Source organism: Nannobrachium achirus, assembly GCF_963921795.1.
Source record: "Nannobrachium achirus genome assembly, chromosome: 22".
Classification (NCBI taxonomy): Eukaryota; Metazoa; Chordata; class Actinopteri; order Myctophiformes; family Myctophidae; genus Nannobrachium; species Nannobrachium achirus.
This window is the reverse complement of record NC_137829.1, coordinates 5,046,765-5,074,674: the sequence shown is the minus strand read 5'-3', so window position 1 is coordinate 5,074,674 and position 27,910 is coordinate 5,046,765. Positions and strand designations below refer to the sequence as shown.

Sequence of the window (27,910 nt, the reverse complement as noted above, 5' to 3'; positions counted from 1 at the left end):
CAGATAAACAGTTAAGGAAAATGTAAAAATGACGTATATAACAAGTTGTTTGCTGATCTCTTGTTTATCAATGTGCGCAGTATATAATCATGTTGACATATTTAAAAAGCAGTAGTAGCCAATCGGAATGGAATCCTAAGAATCTGACAGAATTCTGTACATCTTGACCGCATGACTCAAAATGCATGAGCTTTGGAAACAAAGAGTAGTAGCAAACAAAGTGTTTTGAAAGAAACGTAAAATGGCAGAAAATCTTGTCAGGCGCAAATGAGCGTGGCCTATACAGGAGTGAACCGGCCTGTTATAGCACCTCCATATTTTTTTACTTGGATGGTTAATTTTACCACTGCTGCATTTGACAACTTTCCCCTGCAGATCAGGAATACCAGTATCAGGCTGCACTGCAGGCAGGTATGCACCACTCCAACTGACACCATGCTGGTGCAGTCCATATAAAAGCCTTAGGTTTGGCCGTTTTGCTGCTCCTGACTTGTCAGACATGGCCTCCACATTATCAGTTGCTGAATGGGTATAATGTTATTTATTCTGTTAAGAAACCTATCCATATTTCCCTTTCATCTAATAGCCTCTGACATCTGCTTCTGTTGCTAGAGGAAGAGCCCATTTGCCAGTCTATGTTTGGGAATGAATGGGTACGTAAATGCGTCAAGATATGTTGCGAGGTAAATTTCACGAGAATATCTGTTTTGGTTAGAATTGAAAAGAATCTTTAATTAATTGAGGATTAAACTCGTACCAAATTTCATAAATGATATTGGTACATTCCAAATAGTATCAAAGTATTCCGAAGCTCTCCTGGACTGGCGTCATGGCATCCACTTGAGAATATAGAGTATACAATACAATATATATATATAAAGTGCAAGGTACAAATCATGTGCAAAGGACAACACACATGATGTCTAGGTTTGACCCCAAAAGAAAAAGTAAATATAAAAAGCTGTGAGCAAAGAGTTATACAGGTTGAAGACATTTGACCTGGTCATTTGGTCCTTGTTCATGATTCTCATAGCCTAAGGGAAGAAACTCTTTCTCTGTCTCTCTGTGGTGACCTTGTGACAACACAGACCTTCAGAATGCTTTTAGATCTGCTCAAACACCTGACAGTGTATTAGTCCTGTAGAGAGTCCTCCAGATGGTGAAGGCCTCTGCCACTCAGAATGCTGAGTGGCAGCTGAGTAGAAGGACTTCACTGCCTAAACTTCCTTGCCACAGCGTCCGTGTGCATTTTGGCATGAGCAGCAGTGGCTCAGGAGGTAGAGCGGCCGCTTGGGAACCGGAAGGTTCCGAATCCAGTTCGATCCCGAATTGCTGTCGAAGTGTCCTTGAGCAAGACACTGAACCCCTAATTGCTCCCCATGTGCAGGTTGGTGCCTTGCATGGTTTCCTCCGCCATCGGCGTATGAATGTGTGTGTGAATGGTGAATGTAATGCACCATCTATGTATGTGCCTTGGATAAAGGCGCTATATGAATGCACCATTTACCATTTACCATTATCCATGACAAGTGATGTACTAACAACTTGAAACGGCTTATCCTGACCCCTGTTGTCCGTGCTGCCGTGTACAGAAGTTTGCAATCATCTCATTGGTTTTACTGACATTCAAGCAGAGGCTGTTATCCTGCATGGCACCACAGTGAAAGGTCTGCCACCTCCTCCTGGTAGCCCCTCATGTTGCTGTGTGTGATTGAGCCCACCACCACTGGGCTGTTGGCAAACTTGATGGTGGTGTTGGAGCTATTCCTGGCAACACACTCGTGTGTGTACAGTACGTACAGCAGTGGACTCAACAACACGCAATGCTGGGGGGCTATACGGTGTTAGGGGCTAGGGTGGTCTAGATGTGACCACCCACCTTGACAACCTGGGGTCTGGCAGCCAGGGAATCCAGGATCCAGGCACACACCGAGGAGTTCAGTCCCAGGTTAGCCAGTTTAGCAGCTGGCCTGACTACTGTAGGTGTTAAAAGCTGAAAGAAAAAACTCAACAAGCAGCAGCCTAACATAGCCCCCTAGTGTTGTCAAGCTGGACGAGGGTGGCATGAATAACCTGGGAGATGGTGTCGATGAGGGACCTGCAGTGAGTCCAAGATGCTATGGGGAGGGAGTAGTAGCCTGTTATGGACCTTAACTAGACTCTCAAAGCACTTTGTGACCACCACGGTCAATGCTACGGGATAGCGGTAATTTTTTGGGACGGTTAGGAAGGCGTACTTGGGAATGGGGACACTGCTGGTGGACCTCTTGAAGCATGTGTGGACCAAGGAACGGGCCATATAAGCGGTTGAATATGATGGTGGATACTGGATCCAGGAATTCGGCACAGGTCTCGATGATTCACCCCGAGACGATGTCTGGGCTGGTTGCTTTCCTGCTGGCGTCCACCCTTTTCAACACCATCCTCACATCATGCTCTGAGAGGAGGAACATGCTTGCTGCAGCAGGGGTGGACTCCACCAAATCCTCATTAGCTGCAGGACTAACCGTGCTTGCTGTCGCGCTACCATTGGCATTGTTAGCCTCGAACAGTGCTTGTGCATGTATAAAATGAGTTCAAATAGTCTGTCAATGCAGCATCAGCACTGTCGATATCCGAGCACTTGCCTTTATAGTCCATGATTTATCTTAATTTCTGCAACACACATCGTGAATCAGTCTGTCGGAATTGAGTTTCCACATTGTCCTTATAATGCTGCTTCATCTATTGACCACTATACCCATTAGCAACTAGGAAACTCTGTATTCCATTGTGTCTCCAGAGTCCAGACACAAGTCCCACATCATAAGCGTTTGAACCAGGTCCTGGACCGTTCTTCCACTAGGCCCGGGGTAGTGAATAGATCTGTCACGTATATCAAATCTTTTCTCACGGAACGCGGTATTTCAGATGTCTGGAGGGATCTCAACCCCACAGCGAGGTGGAGGAGTATTCCTTCTTTAGTCATGTGCATCATATTTACTCCAGAATTGACTATTTGTTAATGGATAGACGATTAATGCCCCAAGTCCTCTCTTGTACATATCACAGTATTGTCATCTCTGACCACACCCCACATCATAAGCAACGGAGCACACTTTGTCACAGAGGGATCTGTCGACCCATGGTTAACTTAACTTTCACCTTAGGGGCAAAATCATCCGCCACATGTGCTAGTTAACCCGTCACCACCTCTGTGAAGTTGTTGACGTTATTTACAGACCTGTTTTAGCACACGTTCTTTAACTTCTTTCCCACCTGAACATTAGGGCCAGTAGCGGGGCTTGCTTTGGCTTCACTCCACCCTGCATGGGGATAACATTTCACCAGTTTAGATTAGCTGACCCGGAGCCTATCAACACATTTGTAAGTGACCCTCAGCACCCTCATATATATAGAGCCAGCGACTGTGTGTGTGTGTGTGTGTGTGTGTGTGTGTGTGTGTGTGTGTGTGTGTGTGTGTGTGTGTGTGTGTGTGTGTGTGTGTGTGTGTGTGTGTGTGTGTGTCAGAGGAAGTGCACCAGCAGTCGGTGCTGTGGGCTATGTTAACCTGTCCAAGGGCAGCATAGCAATAACAAACACAAGATCACAGCCCTGAGCTCACCTCTGACCCTACACTCTGCACACAGCAGGCCAGATCACTATCACACTGACGTGCACGCACGCACGCACACATGCACGCGCACACACACACACACACACACACACACACACACACACACACACACACACACACACACACACACACACAAATACATTGGTTTCGTACAGTACAGTAATATGAAAAGGTTATTTGAATGTAAGATAAGCATGCAGACTGTCCATAGACAAACAAACGCAAACACACATGTGCGTATGCACCCACCCAAGCAAAAATGTATACGTGCACGCACGCACGCACGCACGCACACACGCACACACACACACGCACGCACGCACGCACGCACGCACGGACGGACGGACGGACGGACGGACGGACGGACGGGTTTGGCTACAGTCATGTCTTAATCATTCACTCCTTTTACACAAATCAAAGGGGTTTACTTTGTGAGTAAAGGCTTCCTCATTGGTGTTTGACAGTCAATGATTGACAGTTGCTTTTAATCTACAGGCTCCACCCATTCCAGGGGGATCTGCAAAGCGAAACCATCCTTCACCCCCTTCCTGCCATTGTTTACCCACAAGGCCGCTGTCTTGCCCAGGTCGTTGATGGAGTCTGAGAAAGGAACTGGACATACCAGTCATTCAGAGAGGGGGCCGTAAGTGAATCCACGGGGACCTGGGTGGATCATGGTAGGTGTGTATGTGTGTGTGTGTTTGTGTGTGTGTGTGTGTGTGTGCGTGTGCGCGTGTGCGTGTGCGCGTCCGCGTGCGTGTGCGCGTGCATGCGTGCCTATATACTTTATATAGTCTATATGCGGTGGACTTTGAGCCTCAGTCAGTTTCGTTTTTTCCCTGCTTCAATTTGCAACAGCATCAGTAGTTATAAACAACTTCCTCCTCTTCCCTGGCCTCCCTTGATACAAGATACAATCTCCTCTTCCACTTCCATACCTTCTCTCCTCATTCTCTCAATTTGTTTTTCTAACTCTCAGAGTGAAATTAACACTGGGGATTTTACTGTGTGTGTGTGTGTGTGTGTGTGTGTGTGTGTGTGTGTGTGTGTGTGTGTGTGTGTGTGTGTGTGTGTGTGTGTGCGCGAGTGTGCTTGTGCGTGCGTGTGTCTGTGTGTGCGCGAGTGTGCTTGTGCGTGCGTGCGTGTGTGTGTGTGTGCGCGCGCGCGTGCGCGCGTGCGTGTGTGTGTGTGTCTCCTATATTACAAGCGTATCACTTTCCATTTCCTTCAGACATCAGGCTGTCTTTGACTTTGGGCTCTTAGGTATGGCACAGCCTCTGTGTTATTGATACAGACAGGTTGACATGGGTATAGTGTATCTGATTGTGTCAGACTGCTGCTTTGGAACACGGTCACTGGGCATGGAGTGACTTCAGTCTGCCTGCACATAACCTAAATTCTCCCACTGCCCCATGAGATTTTCTTTTCACAAGTAATCCACAGTGTCCTTGGTTTGAAGACAGTCCTGTCTGTTATAGCCAGACGAAGTGCCTAATTTGGCTGCTTGTATTTTGGGGGAGAGAAATCAGTTCCTATCAAGGACAATTTCGTAGCATAAACAGCTGACTGGCAGCGCTGAATTTCATTGCATTGTGGTAGTGTATTAGGGCCAAGTTAGAGTCGAATTAGGCATAGCCTTTTTGGAAGGTTTGCCCATCTGTCTGTCTCACTTGACAAGGAGAACACTGAGGAGCCCAGATAGCCTATTCTTTTCCACATTTCTTAACAGGTTTTATACAACATAGGGAGCCGAGGGGTGAATGCCTGGACAGCTCAGCTCACTCCTGGCACGGCGTCCATTTGGAAGACAATCCCTCCAGCGGGTCAAGTAAACCCTGGCCCAAACACTGAACACACTTTCCAAACCTCATTACGCGACCTCCGCTGTTTTGTTGCTAATGGGCCCCGATCAAATTCTCCCCCGCTCCCCCCTCCCTCCTCCACTGATTCTTTCAAACGCGAATTGAATTTCTTGTACCCCCTTTTTTTTCAGTGTTTATGTTATCATTTGTAAATCTTACCAGAAGTGGACCATGAGGCACAAGGGGGAACTCCAACACAGTTTAATGAAGTATTTACAGATAATTCCAACTGTCAAATACTTCTGCCCAATGACATAGTGCAGAGTGCTGACGCTAACAACTCTCTCTCTCTCTCTCCGGCGTTCTCCCTCCTCGTTTAGGTCAGACGTATTTGATTTCAGGTAAGAAGTGGAGGAAAGAGGCGGCAGGGCTGCCTGTCGGTGCAGGGCTATGGCTTTTACCAAAAGGAGGAAAACATTCCCCTTTGTTGCGTTTCAATAGCTCTAATGGTTGAACCTTGAGAGGCTGAGATAGGCGTAACAAGATTACTGTTGTCTCCGATAAGCACATTCTCCGGTTGAAAAATACAGTCAAACTTTAAACTGCACTTTGTTTCAGGCCTTTTATAGCCGAGCCTGAGTGCCAGCTTTGTTCATTTTTTGGGGGGAGATAGATTTACTAAATTGAGTGTCAATTTCCGGGCCTAAATGGATCAAGGATCAGCTTATTGAGTAGTCTAAAGGCCAGGGGACATTAAAACATTAGCGTCCAGCAGGCCTAATAACCTAGTCAATATTTCAATTAGCCGCTGCCAATTAAAATATTGCTTTTATTTTTATTTTTTATTGTAGCCTAATAGGCAGAGATAGGCAACCTTCATACACATCTTTCAATTTTACTTGATCAGGTGAAAATCACTATGCTCTTTAAGTCTTATTATATCGTTTTATTAGAATAGGCTAATACAAGAATAGGATAAAGTCAACAATGTAATTGGTAAACCCCAACAAAGGACGAGTTAACACTTAAATTCGAATGACATAATATTTTCTTTATCTTTATTTTATTATTATTATTATTTTATCAACTGTCTCAATCACCTCAATAGCCCAATCTGACCACAAACGTCTTTGAAGATGTATTTAGCAATGATTGTTGTCTATCAGAGGGCTATTTATTAGGCCTACGCTAATGGATATGTATATAGTTTAAATTAAAATAATCACAGGCCCTACTAAACACCAAGGATGATGAGGGTAATAATAATAATAATAATAGACCAATAATAATAATAAATCGATAATAATTCGATAATACTAATAGGCTACTTTCTAGCTGTGTGTAGCCCAAGAGATTAAGATATAGGTAATCGACAAAACAATTGCGTTTACGTGTGGTCAATTACTTGTTGACTGTCTATAAAGCTTGTTGAAGTCCTATACAGAATCTATAGATTACCAGTGCTTGTCGCGAGAGCAAAAGCGATCCAGTGAAAAATGGTGAGAAGCAGCAATAATGGATCGTAAGTCGTGACCCCTGTATGGAAGCAATTTGGGAAAGGGCTGAAGGTGCGTTCCAACTGCCACCGTGTCTATTCAAATGCCGTTTAAAAGACAAATTAATCCTTAACGGAAACTAGATACATCCTTTAAAAACAAGCCATTTTAAACCGCCAGCCCCAAATTATTGTAAAAACCTGTCTGCTTACATCAAGCGCTGCAAGGAGGGTCTACAGCGGTCTAGCCCATATATCTCAACAGAGTAAGAGAGAAGTTTACCATCCGCTGGATATAAGGTGTTTAATTTCTCTTTCTGGACTAACATACAAAATGGCTCATTAAATGTGATTAACAATGGATACTAATTAAACATATTGGATGATCAATTGTGTTCGCATAGTCTACTTATAAGCCGGCATGTTTTAAAAATCGTGATTGATTTGCGCCAATCAAGACTCCGCGGAAAAAAAGGTTAACAGACTAGTGTCCTGCACAATACTATTTATTTTAGTTGGATTTTGTTTAATTGTCTGTTTTGCATGGTGCGTCTGTCATTCGTTATGCGTTAGTTACCTTCCTTTTCAATTAGAAGTGATTCAAGCCATGACACATCAGCTCACATGTACTATAAAACTGGTATACCAGCACATACAATACATAAACCCTAATAATAAGGGTAATAATACTAATACTAATAGTAATAATGCATTATTATTATGATTATTATTCGTCGTATTATTCTTAATAGACCTAATAATGTATTATGATTATGATTATTATATTATCATCATCATCATTACAACAACTTTTGCGTTTTATGTCATTTCGTTATTGTGTAGTTATCTAAAACAGTTCTCCATTCGTAACTGTGTTCTCCATACCATAATAATCGCTCATTCTCGGTTATGACAGGCTGCCACACTCTACTTACCGCGTTTCACCAAGTTGGTCATAAGATAATTTACTCCATATCTTGGCGTATACGGTATGGTCTTTGGTAAGCAACTTGGCCGTTACAGGCTACTCTCCATAACAACACAGGCTCTCCAAAAGAGAAATGAAAAGAATCTCTCCAAGTTCAACAATGAGGCAAAAATGTGAGAAATTCGTGCATTGTAAACACGTAGGAAGCTGTGTTGGACTAAACTAAACTAAACTAAACAAAACAAAACATAAACGCTTCAATAGTAGCCTACATGCAATATATATCACATTGGACATAACTCATAATTGGTTTAAGTGAAGACAGTGAATGTTTTTCAGAAGTGTGAACTCAGTCACGACTCACAAGCTTCTTAATTCAGTGTGCAGAAGTTAAGTTGACAACCCTGCGAATGGGCTGCAACTATTTCTACAAAGGGAGGACTATTTAAAACCCTTACAAATATACTGTCAAAAAAATAAATGACTTGTATATGCATGTGAGTTAAAATATCATATTCCTATCCACGTGCATGCCTTGTGACGTGACATGCAATATAATTTCTAACAAAATTGCCAACTAACAATTAAAGAGAACTCTAATTATTTTGTGATGAATCAAGCCTAATAGGATCGTCTGAAATCCACGCTAAAAGTTTTCGTCTAAAATGTAGGCCTAAAAATCAACACGAAAGGAAAAAAATATATATATGCCTATAGTAGGCTACTGGTCAATACTGTGGTTCCCAAACTGTTTAGCTCAAGACCCAAAAGATAGATAAGACGTTTGCCCCAAACTAGTGAAAATAGCAGATCTACAAGCTCAACACCGCATTGCTTCGCGCCATGTTGTTTTTGTTTTCTAATTTATGGAATTTCTTATTTTTCTTTTATTTATGAAAATCTTAGCTTTTTGGTAATGTTTTTTTTTCTTCTTTTTTTGTGTGGAAATAATAACATAATTAATAATTTAAAAACCAAATGTAGGAAATAAAAAAACAAAGGGACCCACAAATGGGTCCCGACCCACTGTTTGGGAACCAGTGGTCTGCATTGTGTGCAGTCAGTGCACCCCTCTGTCTTGTATTCTTCTTCCCTTCACCACACAGTCGCGCTGTTTGCTCAAGTGACGCGCCTCAGCGCATCATTTTGTCAAGGTGAGAACTTCACAGAACGCACGCCGGTAGGTACTTCTCCGTGATCAACAACAAAACCATTTCCCACTAGCGCACATAAAGATGCACAGTCTTTCTCGTAATACATAACACACCTCTAATTGAATTGCCGTCGTTGCCCAGGGCTAAAAAACCCAATCACCGTGACTATTAACGCCGCATTCGGTCTGACAAATACCAGACGCATTCTTCTCCAAATTATTCTGCTGACTTCTTGAATTTGAAATGAGCTTTGTGCCGGAGGTCTGCTCTGTGTATAGTCATTGGATCACTTTCTATAAATTGACCTGGCCCTTCGATGTGAAATAAATAAAAGCATGTTATTCTTGTTTGGGAGGCTGGAGTGACGCAGGCCGCTCCGAGGTGCACAGAGATGACATGTAGAGACCAGCCAGTCACAGCGTGGAGCCCGTTTATTCTCTATAAACAGGCCCCCCATCTTCAGCCTAGCACCGAATATCATATTTCTTTGGATACCTAAAGTGCGCGCGTCCAGTCACACACACACACACACACACACACACGCACGCACGCACGCACGCACGCGCACACACACACACACACACACACACACACACACACACACACACACACACACACACACACGCACACACACAGCATCTTGTCTTCAGCCGAAGACGCTTCGGGGCCCAATAATTCTAGCTTAACCTCATTACTACCAACCACCATGCATGTTGTTGCACAAAAGCTTTAGAGATATTGCACGTTTTCAATTATTCACACGATACCTCTCTGAATTAGTTTTCCATCGTGGGCCGTGGCTATTGTAGCGAATAGCGATACATTTTTTATTTGTTTCACGGCATTGTTAGGTTTTATACGCTTGTTTGAGCTCACGAGCGAGGACTCCTCTGGGTTATATACGTTCCCTTGGCTTGGAGCAACAGTCATGGAATTCTAGGTTCCCTGATCCCCAAGAAATGGAAAATAGGAATAGGAGTTATCAAAAGTAGGCTACGAAGTAGGCCTATGTAATTAAGTACAATTTTGAGGTATTTGTACTTTACTTGAGTATTTCCAATTTCCAATAATTTTACTTTACTCATCTCGGATCCAAATATTTGTACTCCACTACATTTATTTGAAAACTTTATTTACTCTTACTTTGTAGATTTTGATTATTAGGCCTATTACAAAACTTTAACAACTTCAGCCCTGTGTAGGCCTATATTATGGCCATTTGAAAAGCCGATGTGCGTGGCGATGCATGTGAGCTTGTAGATCTGCTGTTTTTTAGACATTATGATAACTTTTGAGACTGGACATTCTGCATTACTTATACTCTTGATACTTTAAGTAGGCCTACATTTTGATACCAATACTTTAGTACTTTTACTCAAGTACATGTAAGGGTGCCCTCACACCAAAATACCTGAGTGGAATCCGCCAATGCATTTCAATGAGAATGGAGCGTTTTTTTTGCCAGTAGAGGATTTCTGCAAAATAAAAGAAAACGCTCCATTCTCATTGAAATGCATTGGCGGATTCCACTCTATATGTATCTTGATGTGTGGGCACTGGGCACTCTAATTCCGGACTTTTACTTGATTTCTACATTGCACTTATAAAGAATGAGTATTTTTTCCACCACTGATAGATAGTAGGAGTGGGAGAGCGCACGCACGAGAAGCTCTGCAGGCAAGCGGATTTCCTATAACAAGGTCTAAATAATTCATAACCTCTGCTTTGCCCGAGAAACCAAGGAATGGTTTTGCACGACGAGGCGCAATGCACATGATGCCGTTTGCAAAACATTTCCTTGGATAAATAAATACCCCGCTGTGAACCACATTCGCTTCATCGCATTTTTTAGTTTCCTCCTTTCCAGAATGAAGCCAAATGTGTATACATTTGACTTGCTGTGTCCTCATGCATAAGCGTAACAATTCCTATATTTTACATAAATATTTTCTGTACAAATGTTAATTTGTTTTGATCAAGCATTATGGAGATTTTTTATTTAATAAAACCTGCTTTTATTTATTTTTAATAGGCCTATATGTATTTCATTAAATGTTTTAGCTCAAAGGCTTGGTTTTGTTGGTAGGTAGGTTAAGTATAATAGGCTAACCTGTTGTCTTTCTTGAAAAGCGCGTGTCTGCATGAGAAGGTTAAAACAGCAGGTATGACACCGTAATGAAATATTTAGAGCTGTTTTGTAGTAAAGTAAAAACATTGTAGGCTGAGGCCTATATTTTCCTCAGTGGAAACGAAACTGCATGCATCTCTGCTGCTGCTGCGTCTCCGAGCTCTGCGGGAGTCAGCGGTACTGAAACATAAACACATTAATCGAAATAATGTAATTGACAAAGCGTGGCATAATCATTTCCCTGACGAAAATAAAACATATCGCATGGTCAAACCCACACCCACCCTTCAGAAAAAACAACGACGAAGATTATGTTGAATCCCAGTCATGGACAGGTCTGATCTCACTTCAAATAACACCAAAATATCAACTAGGCCTACAGCTCATACAACAAGTGATTTCATTTTCAAAATCACTTTAGATGGTTAATTACAAGCTCATAGGCTATAAGTCTGACTCATGTCATTTATTTTTGTTGCGCTAAACAAAGAATGCTCGATCTTGCCTGTCAAAATTGTGAAAAGGTTTGTCGTGTAAAAGCTGACAAATATTGCCTTCTCCAAAAGCCGCAGACACATTGTTTCAAACAACTAGTCCGGTGAGAAATAACGATTTAAAATGCTGTTTACCACGCCTATTTTAAGCCTTAAAAGGCATTTTGTGGCCACGTCAAAATCACTGGTGTGAGACTTGTAAATGCCACATGTAGCCTCACTGCAAACTCCGCGGGTGTAATTCCCAACACTAATTTTCTCTCTCTCTCACAACACACGCACACGCACGCGCGCACGCATGCACGCACGCACACACACACACACACACACACACACACACACACACACACACACACACACACACACACACACACACACACATTACACATATAGCCTATACAGTAACAGTACATATACATTCATTATACTTCTTGACCCTATACACTATCCATGTCTAACCCTATGGCCTAAACCTTATAAAACTGCAGTAAAATCGATCAGTTTGCCACATAATCGGCATAATCGAGGCTATCATCTGAATAACGAATGATGAGCAACGAGCCTTGGACGAACGCTTCTGTTGACCTGTTGTCCCCCCATTATAAATATGTGCACAATTCTTTCTCTGCGCCCTGAGAGTAGCAGTATGCTATGGCCTCAAACTGTCCCAACAGAGAATTTGTCCATGCAAAAGGGTAACTTTAAGGGTATAAGATATGATACTTAATTGTCAAGCAATTAAGGATGCGTGAAGCTCTGTAGAGACAAATGTTAAGTGCAAAGTTGTTCTTTTAAGCTACAATTAGTCGAATGTGAGTTTAGAGGTTTTTTTTTTTTTATATTACAAATAGAAGAAGAAATGTTATTATATCAGAGAAATTATCTTGTGGTAAATGAGCGCCATGTCCATTTTTCACATATCTTATTGAAAATGTCCATATTTTCATGATGCAAATGAAAGCAGACTGATCCGGTATACTGTCTGGTACTGCATAAACCAGAGATGTGCATCTGCAACAATCAAACTATCAAAGTGTATTCCTCTTGCACTGGTGCGCTACGTGCACGCTGACTTTCTGACCGGCGACACACAGACAGCACACGCACGTGGAAGTGATCCCGGACACTCTCCCAGTGGCCCCTGTTTGTTTTCCCATCCACGTGCTGAGACTATGCAAGCCAACAAGAAGATGCTGTAATCCATCCCAAAAATCCTTATAAGTTCTTTTCCCTTTTTTACACATTCAGAGTGAAATGAACACGGAGGATTTTACTTTTCACTCACTGTCTTTCGTCGTGGACCACCATCTCTCAACGATTGGTTACAGACTGGTTTAAAAAAACCGGAGAACCACTGGACACATTTATTGCAGATGTGCAAACCTGTAACCTAATTTGTCTTGCTCAATTTTGTTGCGCATGTTCTCGTTAAAATGAGCTGAAAGATTCCCTTGCAGGTTAGGTTAGGTAGGCGCGTAAAAGGCTATAGAGAATGTGAGATAGGCTATAGGAGGAGGGCAATAAAACCATATCAAACCAGGAGACAATGCAACATACTAATTCTGTCCAACAAAATGTTTAGGTTGTGGAGAGTTCAACGTGAATTTGCAGTGAGCAGACATCAACACAGGCTTTTCTTCAATGCCATTTGACCTTGGATTCCTTATCTATTAAACCCCACGCAGTGACATCTGTCTATAAAGTTGCAGGTTTATCATTAACCGTATCACCCAACAGTGAACTGCTGTCGTATTGACACAGGACATCTATTAAAAAAGAGAGAGAGAGAGAGAGAGAGAGAGAGAGAGAGAGAGAGAGAGAGAGAGAGAGAGAGAGAGAGAGAGAGACGAGAAGAGAGAGAGAGAGAGAGAGAGAGTATCATCTATATTATTAGGCTACTTATTAACATGTATCAGTGGCATGGACTTCAACTTGAATGGATTATCTGTAGGATGATACTGCATATCTGGGGCGTATTAATATGGAGAAAGAACAGAGCGACATGTTCTTGTTTCTTGTTTAAAGCAACAACAACAAAATAAGAACTGCATTAAATCGCCACAACCTGCTGTGTGAACATTTTAATGGTAAGCTATCTCATTTAGCCTACTTTTATATATCCCATAATAACCTTTGGCGAGATAGAGCCCACAAAATGTTTGCCAAAGGTCAGATTGGTGTTTGACCGCCCCCGTACCCCCTCCTCTCCCCCCCTCTCTCTCTCTCTCTCTCTCTCTCTCTCTCTCTCTCTCTCTCTCTCTCTCTCTCTCTCTCTCTCTCTCCCCTCCCCTCTCTCTCTCCTTCTCGCCTCCCTCCGCCCTCAGCCCGCTGTCAGTCAGCGCGCCCGTTGGCACGGGGAAGATTGAAAGTGACACACTCCGCTTGTGTACCCCTTTCACCGATCATTACACCATTAACGGGACGCTTCTCCGAGGTGCTCTGTGTTTATCGATGTTTTCAGCTTCGGGTCCACCGAGTGTTGTTTTTTGACGCGAGCATTTCCTGATCGTTCTTCTACAGTCTGCGTTGCGCGCGTTTCTTCTCCTCGCGTTGATGAAGCCATGAGTTCAGCGGAGGACAGGTTCGGTGCCATAGTCGTTTTAGGCGAAAGGACGAAACGCACCGTGCGACCTCAAATATTCCAGCTTTTTGCACGCATCAAGTTAAGGCTTCCATACTGTTGCTCGTGTCCAGCGAGGGTCCCCGCGAATCCACAGCCAAGTCAAGCCACTGGTTTTGAGAAAGTCTCTCTCTCTCTCTCTCTCTCTCTCTCTCTCTCTCTCTCTCTCTCGTGCTCGCCCATCTCTCACTCACCACTACTTTTCCACAGACGATAAGCACGCGCGCATTCTCCGTCCCCCATCTCGGTGTTGTTGTCCGATCGATCGTCTCCATTCTTTTTCCCGGCCGTCTGTCTGGCGCACCGCACGCCGCTCACTCGCTCGGTTTCTCCGCGGGAGAAGTTTGTGCGTGGACTCCAGGTCCCTGACGGTCCATCCCAGACCCCGTTCAGCCCCAGCCCTGGATTCGATACTTTTGATCAATGGACAGAGCCTCGGCCAGCAGCGGTACAGACACGCCATAAACCGTAAGTACAAGAGAACATTGCCAGCAATAGCGCACTCCACTCACGACTCACCCGCCATCAATTTGAAGAAATCTCGATGCAGTCTCTCATATTTATGATAGCATGCTTGTCTGTGAGTGACGCTACTCGGTGCCCTACTCAGTGCCCTCGCAATTTGAAAACCAACCAGAGCATCTGAAACGTGACAATCAATAAGTCTATTGCCCTAATAACTTAGGTCAGTTAATAATTACAAACTAAGAGATAAATATTGCTAACGATATAATAACTATATGATTACCTGCCCATTTCCATGTCGCAATCCAATAGGCTCGATTATTATCATTATTAATATTAGTATTATTAATATTAATAATGATATGCTAATAATAATATTAATTGAATAATGATATAAACAACAACAACAATAATAATGATAATATTAACATAATTCCATTTGTATTATTTTTAATATTTTTGGTTAATTTTGGATTTCAGAAGTTTGCTCACAAAACACATTTAATTATTTATTTATCATGATTATCATTATTATTACTACTGGTATTATTAAGCTATTATTATATACTATAATAATTATAATAATAGCTTAATAATACCAGTATATAATACTATATAGTATTATATAATAGTATAGTAGTAGTAGTAGTAGTAGTAGTAGTAGTAGTAGTAGTAACAAGTCTTAACACTAATCCTAAAACTAATAGATCATTATGTTAACCCTATCCTACTTTTAACAAAGTTTAACAATATTTTTACAATTATGTTATCGTGATTATAATTTGTAATATTGTTTTCTTTTTTTTGTAAGTTACCTGCACGTTAATTAGCCTTTGTAGGCCTAATAGTTTTACAGTTTTTTGTTTTGTTTTTTAAGTTATACTAAAACTACATTCTGGAGTTTACGAATATCTGCACTTGAACCTCAGCAATGAAACAACAGAAAGGTTATGATGCAGATTGCAGAACTTTGTTTGTAATAGCAGCTGTTATACCGCAGAATGTTCAGGTTTAAGGCCTATGTTATGTTTTAGTGATGTAGGTTATAAAGTAGGTATATGCTCCTTCAACCCCCCCCCCCCCCCCCCAACAACAAACACCAACATAATTTCCTCTAAATGATTATGATTATTATTCATGATTATTATTATGTATGCTGTGTGTGTGTGTGTGTGTGTGTGTGTGTGTGTGTGTGTGTGTGTGTGTGTGTGTGTGTGTGTGTGTGTGTGTGTGTGTGTGTGTGTGTGTGCGTGCGTGCGTGTGTGTGTGCGCCGTTTGCGATCTGGACATGCAGAATTCAATTAATATTCAAAGGAAATAAATGATTTCCTTAAAAAACAAACAAACGTGCGTGTCACTAAATTACGAACATGTCCACTGTTTAACTTTTTAATTTATTTTTTAACCGTTGCTCCAAAAGGTGTTGAAGGAGTTACTAATTAACATTTTTCATTTTCTTTAGCGTGAAGTTTGAAAAACACGTCAAGTATAAGCCAGGAAACATAATCACAAATAAAAAGTAATTAGTGAGCAGAGAGATTAAGTGCAAGTGTAACATTACATATACGCGAAAGTTAGGCTTCTTTAGGCCAGTGATTCTCAACCATTTTAATTTCAAGACCCCCAGTTTGACAGGCATTTTTAGCCTATACGGACCCCCATTTATGGCATTCTATCCCTGGGACCCCAATTTATATTGTAAAATCAATTAACGGGTCCATTTTGTTCCATTTGTAAACTCTCTGAGTTTCAGACCCATAAGGGTCCATTTGGTTTCTAACTATCATTCATCTGGGGACCCCCTTGAACTCCTCAAGGACCCCTGGGGGGCCCCGGACCCCACTTTGAGAACCAATGCTGAAACTCTGAGATGATCAATATAACTTTAATTCCTGATTTATAGCATGATAATGTGTTGAAATAGTATAATAACACAAATACACTGAAGAAGAAATTGCATGGCACAAATTAGTTAAAAGTCACCGTCTAAATGCCAAAGCCACAGGTCTGAGGGCGGAACTTTGAATATTTCTTTGAGTCAAAATGCCCATTTTTCTGTAATCAATACAGAGAAAACCGAAGCCAAATGCGTCTAGCTAAATGAGAAACAGTCGCTCCCGACGCTCATGTCAAAAGCAATAGTTTGTGCTCCGCTAAACAGTAAAAGCAATTCTTACCAGAGCTTACATTCTCGAGTAGGCCTACATTTTGCATTGAAGAGATAGAACTTTGTTCAGCTCATAGCCTAGCCTATATTAAGCACACAGACAGTAACACGAATATGGGCAAGATAAGTAGCTTTGCACAAACAACATGGCAACAGCACATCAGAGGAGACATGTCAACTATAGGTCTACCATGGAGAATAATAGCATAGTCTCCACAGGCCTGTTTAGCACGTCACCGTCGACCATTTTCTCCTGTGCATTTCTCTCATGTCTTTGAACAGGCCTACACACTGACCCCCCCAAACAGCTCCAGAAAAGGTTCCGTGCAGAGCCCGATGAAAAATGAATTCGTTTCGGTACATGTGACGAGTGAGGCTTTTTCATTAACGCCAGATATCTGTGTTTAAAGTTTGCTCAGATGTTGAGAGTTGGCGCAGCCGCGCACACTTTGGGACTTGAAGGGATTGACCTGTGACGCTTCTTAAATTGCGTATCAAAACAGAGGGGAAGAAGAAGCTATTCGTTTTCACCATGATTTCCCCCTATCGTTTTCTCCCGTTTACTTTGGTTTCAGTCTGCACTGAGCTTTAGCATTAATGTGCACACTGTTTCTGTCGCCATATACTGGCTTATGGTGGACATTTTTGTCAAAAATATTTTTTTTGCCACGGTCAAGAAACACATAAATAGACGAGATAGCCCTGTGTGACCACTGACCATAACACTCATAGCAGGTCTGTAACTCTGAGAGTGTACAAGGGTCCATTTTGTTCCATTTGTACACTCTCAGAGTTAAACAAATAAAACATTTGTGAACCACTAGTAGGCCTACTAGGACTCCTATAATGTGCCATGGTGTCATAGTAAATCAGTGTCAAACCTGCAGACTTCCATTCAGTATTTGGGTCTTATGATCAAAATTATATAATGGTGTTTAAAAGAGAAAATCAAAAACGTACTTTCCACGGACAAGACCAACACATTTGTCCATGTGCAGACATATACTGATGACCCCTGCATAAGATGCAGACGCATACCATAGGCCTATAGTTGAACTTGCCCCAAGTTTAGTTATATGGGATAGCGGTTTACACCTTATCTTTGTTGTAGACCGACTGGATGGGCCAATCAAGCAGCTGCATCTAATGATGTTCAATCATGTGATAAAACGCAACTCTGATGCTCTCCTGTGACATTTTGAACCGATTCCCAATATTGGACAGGGCAGGTCTTGTTGCCTTACACATTGATAAAACAACAATGCCATCCATTTGGAAAATGAGGAACATATATCAACTTCCTCCTCAACGTCCAAAAGAGGTAGCCTACCCCCTATATGTCCTCCTATCCCATGGGTCTTCAACAGGGGGTCCGGGACCCCTAGGGTGTCCTCAGAGCTACAGGGGGACCTCCAAATCTTTGTGTGATAGAAACCCATTTTAACCTTTTTTATATTAACCACTTGAACCCTAGCGTCCATATTCGGAGAACTTTACCCAAAATAGCAGATCTACCTTGCGCTGCTATAGGCATTGTGAGCTTGTAGATCGGCTATTTTCGGCAAAGAGGTTTAGTGTAGAGGGGAAAAAGAGCAGACTAAGTACTTAGTGAAAGGTCAAGTTTATTAAGTATTGACGGTTCAAGTGGTTAAATATCTGAAAACACAAATTGACATGAATCCAACATACACTGATAATTGTGCTGTCAAACATTGAAACTATGGAATCTATGAACAGGTTGTGGGGTCCTGCTTCATCTCTCTCTCAACTAAGGGGTCCTTGGCCTGAAAACTGTCCTATCCGATATATAGGTCTATATATATATATATATATATATATATATATATATATATATATAATTTATTTATTTTTTATATTTTTGTGGTCCTCTGTCTCTTCATCCCTTTCCTGTGTGAACCCAGTTATCGGTTCACACATATCAAGGGTGTGTCAGTGCTATTAAAGTGAAGATTAGATAGTGGGAAGGTCTGTGGGGAGAACGAAGGCTCTCTAATGATACTCCTTCTCTATCTGGGCTCGCATGCGCCATCCTTCCCCACGCTCTTCATTAAATACAGCTAAATCTATCGTCACTCACGAATCTGCGGCTTGCAATTCAAGTCGTTGACGGAAACATGCATCCTTCAAACGCCCGAATCTATTTGAAAGACTAAATAGCCTATTTAAGTAGTGGACATGAGACCTGTTTCTATTTTTCCGCCATGTTTCTTTTATAGGGTCACTTCAACCTCTTTTTTTCTCCTTCTCCCCTCCACACAGTTATTCATTTTCTGGCTAGGATGGTGTGGATGGGTTTGGCATCTGTGTGTGTGTGTGTGTGTGTGTGTGTGTGTGCGCGCGCGTGTGTGCGTGCGCGCGCGTGCGTGTGAGCGCGCGTGTGGTAGATGTGGAATGTACAGGGCAGTTGCAGTAGGCTAACGTTTCTTTTTTACGTAGCGGCCATGTTCATAGAGCACAGCACAAAACTCTGTGGCTACTAATCTCTAAATCTCTCCAAAATAATGCGCTTCTAGCACTATTTTGGGACTGTTTCTTTTTTAGGGAGGGGGGCTCTGCTTATTTACGCGCGTGCGTGTGTGCGCGTCTCTTTGTTGTGCGTATAGGCCTACTCAGGCCTCCATGTAAGCGCGCGTGCGTGCACGTGTGTTTGTCTCCGAAGGCCCTATTATTTGTCTCTCATGTGTGTGTGTGACTGCATCGTGAGTCAGTGTGTGGTCCATGGAAGTGTCAGAGCAGAGAAGCTGTGTAGCGTGCTTGCTGTGGTTGGTGCGGCGGAGTGTGTGAATGTGTTTGTCTGTCTTTGAGTGCGCGCGTGCGTGCGTGCGTGCGTGTGTGTGTGCGTGTGTGTGTTGCGCGCGCGCATGCGAGTGCATCCATCCCCTCTCGAATCGCCGAGGGGTGAGGCCATAATAAACCCCGTGCTGTTGTTAACTCTTTATCCTGTATTATCAAACGAGATGTTTACGAGACGCGCTAAACATGTTCACCAGAGGGAGCTCCGTCTCGCCCCCTCACCTCAGTGATTTTCCTCCCTTTTAACTCAGAGAGACTCGGAGGAGAGAGTCAGTGTAGGCTACATGATGGACCCGCCATGAAGGGCCAGTTTGGTTCTTTATTGTAGCCTATATACAGTATACACGGTCACATGTCACAGTCAAGCAGCATTTGGGGAAAAAAAAGACAAAAAAATGTTGGTAAAAGTAGGCAATTCAAATAAGCGAAAATAGACCTATCAATACTAAAATGTAGAAGTACTCTTAGTAAAAGTAAAAGTATGGACTACGGAATTCAAAATGTACTTAAAAGTACAAAGTATTGGCATCAAAATGTAATTAAAGTATATAGAAAGTAGCCAAGTTATTACGCAGAATGCACCAGACCATTTCACAAGTTTTCAAATGTATAACATTTATACAAATCTTTTGAGAATAGCAGATCTACAAGCTTACAATGCATCGTGATGCATTTGTGACTGTGAGCTTGTAGATCGGCTATTTTCAAATGGCCAAAACATATATAGGGCTGAAGTGGTTAATGTTTTGCAATATTAATCAAAATCTAAAAAGTAACTAGCCTAACTAAAGTTTTCAAATAATTGTAGGCCCCTATAGTGGAGGAAAAGTAGCCTACAATATTTGACTCTGAGATGAAGTGAAGTAAAAGTATAAAAATGTGGAAATACTCCAGTAAAGTACCTCAAACCTGTACTTAAAGGGGAAGACCACCCATTTTCAATATTGAACTATGTCATTAATTTACCTTAGAGGAGTAGTGTGGAAATAGAAAAAAAAGTTCCCCCCCTTCTGTGTTGCCTAGAACTGGAAGATTGATTTTGGGGTTTGTATTGTAAAGTACAACTTGATGACATCACACCGTTTTTTTTCTATTTCCACACAACTCCTCACACAATAAGTTATATTAATGACATAGTTCAATATTGAAAATGGGTGGTCTTCCCCTTTAAGTACAGTACTTAAGTAAATGTACTTAGTTACTTTCCACCACAGCGATTAAAGAGAAAGAGTCCCCTTTAACACCAGTATGTTATTGTGTGTTCCAGTGGTTGGTTGGTGCAGCCCGGGCCAGGGTGGGCATGCTCTGTGTGGAGCACAACATTTGCGCAATATTAGCGTGCATGTGTGCTTGCCATAAAGGTCTCTCGCCCCCTCACTCCAGCTCTACCCGCCTCACCACATCACAGTGCTCTCCCAGTAACACATCTGATGGCCATAAACAATAAATTCCACAATAATGTAATCTTCCTTTGGAGCAATCATTTTACTCATAAACAGTCACATAAAAAAAAAAGTTTAATTTTGCCCCTCCATTTTGTTTTCAGACCTTTTTCATTCTGTAGAACCGTAAATTATAGAGCGAGGCCCTCAGCTCTGAGTCTTGAACGTGCGTGCGTTTATATATGTGGAGGTGCAAGATATAGGCTAATGAACGTCCCGTCTGCTTTGATAAATCTATGAGTAATGTTCCACCATATGGAGGAGAGGAGTGCCGACATGTGCTGGATTCAAGTTCATTTGATGATTCGGCACTTCGTTATTAGCAATGCGGCCTACGTCCCACTTTCACTGCACACCTTGTGTGTAGACACTGCAGGCTGTGTGAGTGTGTGTCAGTGTGTGTGTGTGTGTGTGTGTGTGTGTGTGTGTGTGTGTGCGTGCGTGCGTGCGTGCGTGCGTGCGTGCGTGTGTGTGTGTGAGTGCGTGTGTTTGTGTGTGTGAGTGAGTGAGTGAGTGCGTGTGCGTGTGTGTCCAAAAAATGTCAGTCTTTAGCCTACATGCGTGTGTATAATGTGTCTAATATCCCCCTCCCTGCATGTTTTATCAGAATTCTAGAGCCGAACATTAGTCAACACCATGATAGCCCTGCTATAAAAGTGGATCTTCAGTTGGTAGACCAGCCTATCTGTCTGTGGACATTTCCCTATTCATTCTCACTATCAATGTTAATAATGACCTCACAGGCCCTCTCTCTCTCTCTCTCTCTCTCTGTGTGTGTGTGTGTGTGTGTGTGTGTGTGTGTGTGTGTGCGTGCGTGCGTGCGTGCGTGCGTGCGTGCGTGCGTGCGTGTGCGTGTGCGTCTCTCTGTCTGTCTGTTCCCCTCTCTCTCTCTCTCTCTCTCTCTCTCTCTCTCTCTCTCTCTCTCTCTCTCTCTCTCTCTCTCTCTGGGCCTGGTTTGCATGCGAAAGAGCACAACCATGTATTAGTAGTACTAGTGTCATATCTACCAACAGTAAATGTTATGCCGAGGTAGCCATTACACTGAGAAGCAGCAGTGCAGACAATACTATATGTAAGTGTTCCCCTCTTTTTAACCACCTTTTTTGGAGGGGGATAACATTAATGGTTTTAGTCCTCTCCTCTGGTTTATTGTAATGTATTTTATTGTTTTTCAAAGGGTTTATATAGTTATAGTTTATAGTCTTGAGTACAGTTATTTTTGCGAAGCACAAGTCAAAGAAACAAACAAAGTTATTGTTACTTTTTTGATCGTAACTCCTAACTTTCTGAAATGTCTGTCCTATTTCAAACATCTGTGTGTTAATAAGACTGTTGACTGCGTGGAGTGTGTGTGGATGGGGGAGACTAATACACCATCTCCACTTTACACAGGTTTCCTCTGCATTGCTCCTTAACAACAGTAATCACTCTACAACAATGGTCAATGAATCTTTTTATTCGTCAGCCTACTGTACATTACACTTAAAAGGGCAATTTTGCCTATAATGTGAATCCTATATGATTCCATTTGAGGGGCATTCATGGAAATCTGACACAATACTATGTTCTCTGTGCGTCAAGAGCCTGCCGTCTCATGTGCTGGAAAATCATTGCCAGCCTACGTAAATCTCATCGAAACATGTCGCTTTACGTAGGCTGGCGTCGATTTTACAGCGCTGACAGAGTGAGCTCTCGACACACAGAGTTATGTTTTCTGTTTGTAGCTGTGTTTTTAATTATGCTGCTGCCTGTCTCGGCCTGGACTCCCTTAAAAAGTAGATTTTCATCTCAATCGGTGACTATCCTGGTTGAATAAATGTAAAATAAATAAGAGCTTGTTGGGAAGTCAAGTGTCTAGCGCATAATCAATCTGAAAGTTGGATGCAACTTCAGTGCCTGAAGAAATGTTTCTAACCCATGCAGATTTCATTTGGAGAAGGCTAAAAGCAGAACGGATAAAACGATGAATAAAAAACAAATAGACAGAATGAATGAGAGTATGCAGATAAGGAGGAAAGGGGGAGAAAACAGAATCTGCTGGCGACGGGGAATAAGAAAAATGGAAATTGGGAAAACAGTGTTCATAGTGAAGTTCCAATCCCTCTGCCGTAGCCCTTACTTTGCACTCTTTACAGCAGTCATTATACCGTATATGTCTTTGAAACGGATGGGAGTACCAATCAGTGTTTGTCAGCTGTCTGATTTGTAGAGTTTAGACTGGCTTTGAATTACACGTTAGCCTCTGTTTGTGTGTGTTTACGTCTTTGAGCTCGACATATTGTTTATAGGTGTGTTTTGCTGTTGTGTTTGTACTCTTCTATTTTTCTGGGTGTGTCTGCATTTTCCTCTGCAATCTCGTATTTGGCCCCTGCTACGTATTTGTTATGTCTAGAACGTGTAATGATGTGGAATATGATAGTAGCTTATCTTTAAATCTTGATGATATCGTACTATCAAAGAAAATGTTGGCTTAGAAAACCTGAAGGGCACATACATTAGTGTTTTTCCGTGACCCTTAGCCACAGCAGAAATAAGGGATTTTGAAGTAATAATACAGGATGTGATAGCAGCTCCTTAAAGTTGCTTCAGAGAAGCAATGCAGTATGTTGAGAAATATGGCCCGACCCTTGGTGTTATCAAAAAAGACATTAAATTGGTAACTGTTCTTATCGTCTCTCTATTAACTGGCTCTACTATCTTCAGCCTTATCAAGGAGTACTGTACTGCAGATGGACGTGGGCTGCTATGTAGGATGTACAAAGACACCCCTATCGAGTAATTAACCACAGCATATCTGCATTGCTAAATGCTTTAAATGACTTCATTTACCATCAGAACCATTGATAAATTATCTTTGGTCATAAGAAGCTATCACGTCTTTGCCTACACTTGCCTAAAGTGTGTCTTTAGGGCACAAGCTATCACCCAACACACCCATAATAATTGTATAAAATGGATTAGCATTTATCAGTGTGTGGCCATGGTGATTTATGTACAAAACAATTGTGATACCTGGACAACTATAGTCCCACACCCTGTCTATTAGACAATACAAAGAAAGAAAAGACAAAGAAAGAAAGGAGGAGAACTAACCAATACACTGATCAGTCAGTGGTCTGTGATAGCTTTGCTGGATACTACTGGTTATGTGAGTTTATTCAGACAAAGATGAAACCAGATCAGATCCTACAGCTGCAGACAGACAAACAGACAGACAGACAGACAGACAGACAGACAGACAGACAGACAGACAGACAGACAGACAGACAGACAGACAGACAGACAGACAGACAGAAAGAGAGGCCAGGACACCCTTGTCCTGGAGTCTGGAGACAACACTGAGACAAGATGAGACCATACTCTTCTCCATACACTGCATGCTGCTTCTGTCTGGATCACACATTCATATTTACAGTAATGGTCACTGCCACCTTCTCAAATTCAATATATTATATTTGCGACTCCAAAATCCAGCAATTCTTTTCTGCAGAGAGAATGGTTTAATACATGCAAATAATAAAAATAAAGACACTTTTCTGTCTGTTTTCACTGAACTTCAAGGCCCAATCCATTGCTGTTGTGAACATATAAATTAGGTTATATTCACATTATACTTTCTTAAAGAGTTTAAGTTGAAGATACAAATGCTTTTTGGATCGATGCTTTCTTATCGTAATAAAGCAAACATATGTTTACTCCAATGATTACAAACAAGTAAACAAACCTATTACTAAAAGATTCAAGTTGGTTTATTGTCACAGGCCTATACAGTGCAATACAGCTGGTAGCAACATTATAGGCAGTGCAAATATATACAAAAATTTAATCTGTTGTCTATTTAGTTCTTCTAACAAGAGTGAAGTCAATCATCTTCACTTGCAATTAACTTTTAGTGTTTTGTAACCATATTGTCACTGTCAGGCAGAAACCTTGTGTCTCTAAGTTTCAAATCTGTAAGCTTTTTCGTAAAGTAAAGCCCTGCTTCATCATACAAGACTGTCGCAACAAAATAGTGAAAATAGCAGATCTACTACACACATTTCTAAGATGATAAATACAAAACGAACGGTTTTGGACATACAAGGTTTCCACCCGACAACAACATATGTTAAGTGTTTGTATCACAAATTTTACCTCTAAACAAGCTAATAAGGGTTTGGATGAGCTATGAGGTTGTAGATATTAACTTTCAGACGCCACACAGGATAGGAGACAAAAAAAAGAAGCATAACAGGACAACAACAATTTATCTCTTGCGTCAATGCCCTCCAAAAAATTGCAAGTGGCACACAGGATGTGTGTAGCAAGATGGAGAGATGCTGAGCTGTGTGTGTGTGTGTGTGTGTGTGTGTGTGTGTGTGTGTGTGTGTGTGTGTGTGTGTGTGTGTGTGTGTGTGTGTGTGTGTGTGTGTGTGTGTGTGTGCCTGCCTTGGTGAGAGGCTGATAATGAGCGTTTGTTTGTGTGTGTGAGAGGGTGTGTAATTGTAGGTGCGTTTATTGTGTGTGTGTGTGTGTGTGTGTGTGTGTGTGTGTGTGCGTGCGTGCGTGCGTGCGTGCGTGCGTGCGTGCGTGTGTGCGCGAGCGTGTGTGTGTGTGTGTGTGTGTGTGTGTGTGTGTGTGTGTGTGTGTGTGTGTGTGTGTGTGTGTGTGTCTTGTACGATGGTGAGATGTCGGTGAGCCTCGATAGGGATCGTCACTCATGATAAGACGTCAGAAGGTTCAGGTTAGGACCTGCTGGAGAGGAGAAGATTATTCTCTCATATTAACCCATTCGCTCAAATCAAATGGTGTCCACAATGTTACCTTTCTGGTGGCCCTTCACTTGACTTGACTTCCACACATTGGCTTTCACAATGAATTTGTTCACAATACTTGCAAGTGTTACAAGCATTTTCTTCCATCCAGTTTTACTTTTTGAGCGGTGGTCACACCGTCAGTGACTTTGTCCCTGTGGTACTATCTATCTCTGGGTGCGTTTAGAAATGCACACACCGGGTGTGCTCTGCTCTCAGTTTAGTGAGTGCAGAGGGCGGTGACGTTGTAGAGTGCACTCAGTGTGGCTTATTTACGAAACGACCAGTTAAGGGGCAGCTGTTTGCTTTTTCACTGTGAACTCTGAAGGAAAACCTCCTGAACAGCAGCAGTTGCTAACGTAACGTTGCTATTGAAAGGTAATTTAATTCATAACGTTGGCCTTCCTGCTGTTAGTTTACACTTTGATGCGTGTGTAACAATAAACCCCAAAAGCCGCAAATGGTGCATTTTGTTATCATTTCCTCCATTGTTCAAAGCTGAGAAGCGCTCGAGACATGGCCATGAAAACCAACCAATCAAAACACCGCACTGGCGCACCACACTGCCAAATCCCATCTTCTGAGTAGAGCCACATTCTCAATATATATATATATATATATATATATATATAATATATAATTCAATATATTATATTTGCGACTCCAAAATCCAGCAATTCTTTTCTGCAGAGAGAATGGTTTAATACATGCAAATAATAAAAATAAAGAAACTTTTCTGTCTGTTTTCACTGAACTTGAAGGCCCAATCTATTGCTGTTGTGAACATATAAATTAGGTTATATTCACATACCGGTATACTTTCTGGGATTTGGCACCACACTGCCAAATCCCATCTTCTGAGTAGAGCCGTTCAGTGCGTGCACTCAGCACACCCGGTGCACAGTGCACTGGATTTCCGAACGACACGGCACTGAGTGCACCGAATAAACGAACGACAACATGGCACACCAGTGCTTTGAGTGCGCATTTCCGAACGCACCCTATGTTACTTAGTTTGTAGCCTGAGCTGCAATACCGCTGGTGACCAAGTGGCGCTGTTGAGTCACACACAGACAGACACACACACGTGCAACCCTGAAATGAACTGCTACACACACACGGCCATGCACACACACGCACACACACACACACACACACACACACACACACACACACACACACACACACACACGCGCACACACACACACACACACACACACACACACACACACACACACACACACACACACACACACACACACACACACACACACACACACACACCACTCACCACCACTCACTTCAAACTTGGTTTGATTTTTTCATGCACCTTGCTATAGTGTGTAAAGTTGTGCAGAACCAGAACCCCTACTCATCTTGTCTTCACATGCCACTCCTTCTGTGAAATGAAGTTGGCCAGATAGCTATTGGGGGGGAGGGAGAGGGGGGGGGGGGTGTAGCAGATGTTTCCCGAGGTTTACATCAATACTGAAGAGGGCCTCAAGAGCTGCTTGTTGAACATTGTCTGCATTTTATTGTCACAAGCAGCCAGCAATTAATTCAATGTCTCATTATACTCCTTTGTTCTTCGCCATTGCTGTTAGCATTGTTGAAGTCACAATTTGAATTATAGCTACCACTGTCTTAGCTCACACCCAAACACGCTTTCCTCAGCTTCATTCTATCAGCTAGCTTTTTTTCTTCTTCTTCTCCTTCTTTCCGTGCTGGTCTTATTCAGATTTGCCACTTGCGATTTTCTGGTCCCTTCGTTTCCACACTTTTTAAATTAACCCCAAGGCTAATGTTTTTAATTTATTTTTCATTTTGAGAGGTCTCCCTAGTTCTTAATTCTTCTCAGATTGGGGGAAGAGGTTTTTTGTGTGTGTGTGTGTGTGTGGTTGAGGACTCGTGGTAGTGGGTGTTTTTTCAGAATTAGTAGAGAAAAGAGATATGATGCCCCGCCAGCTAAGGAGAGAGAGAGATAGGGGAGAG

General features: G+C 42.1%; 1 protein-coding gene across 3 annotated transcripts in view; it reads left to right on the top strand.

Annotated features, from left to right (window-relative positions):
- Window positions 1-14,573: 14,573 nt before the first annotated feature.
- satb2 (SATB homeobox 2) overlaps window positions 14,574-27,910 on the top strand; it is a 71,366-nt gene continuing 58,029 nt past the window's right edge. For all 3 annotated transcript variants that reach the window (XM_080752494.1, XM_080752493.1, XM_080752492.1), the window contains exon 1: window positions 14,574-14,705. The gene's annotated coding sequence lies outside the window, so the exon portion shown is untranslated. The remainder of the gene's footprint in view (window positions 14,706-27,910) is intronic.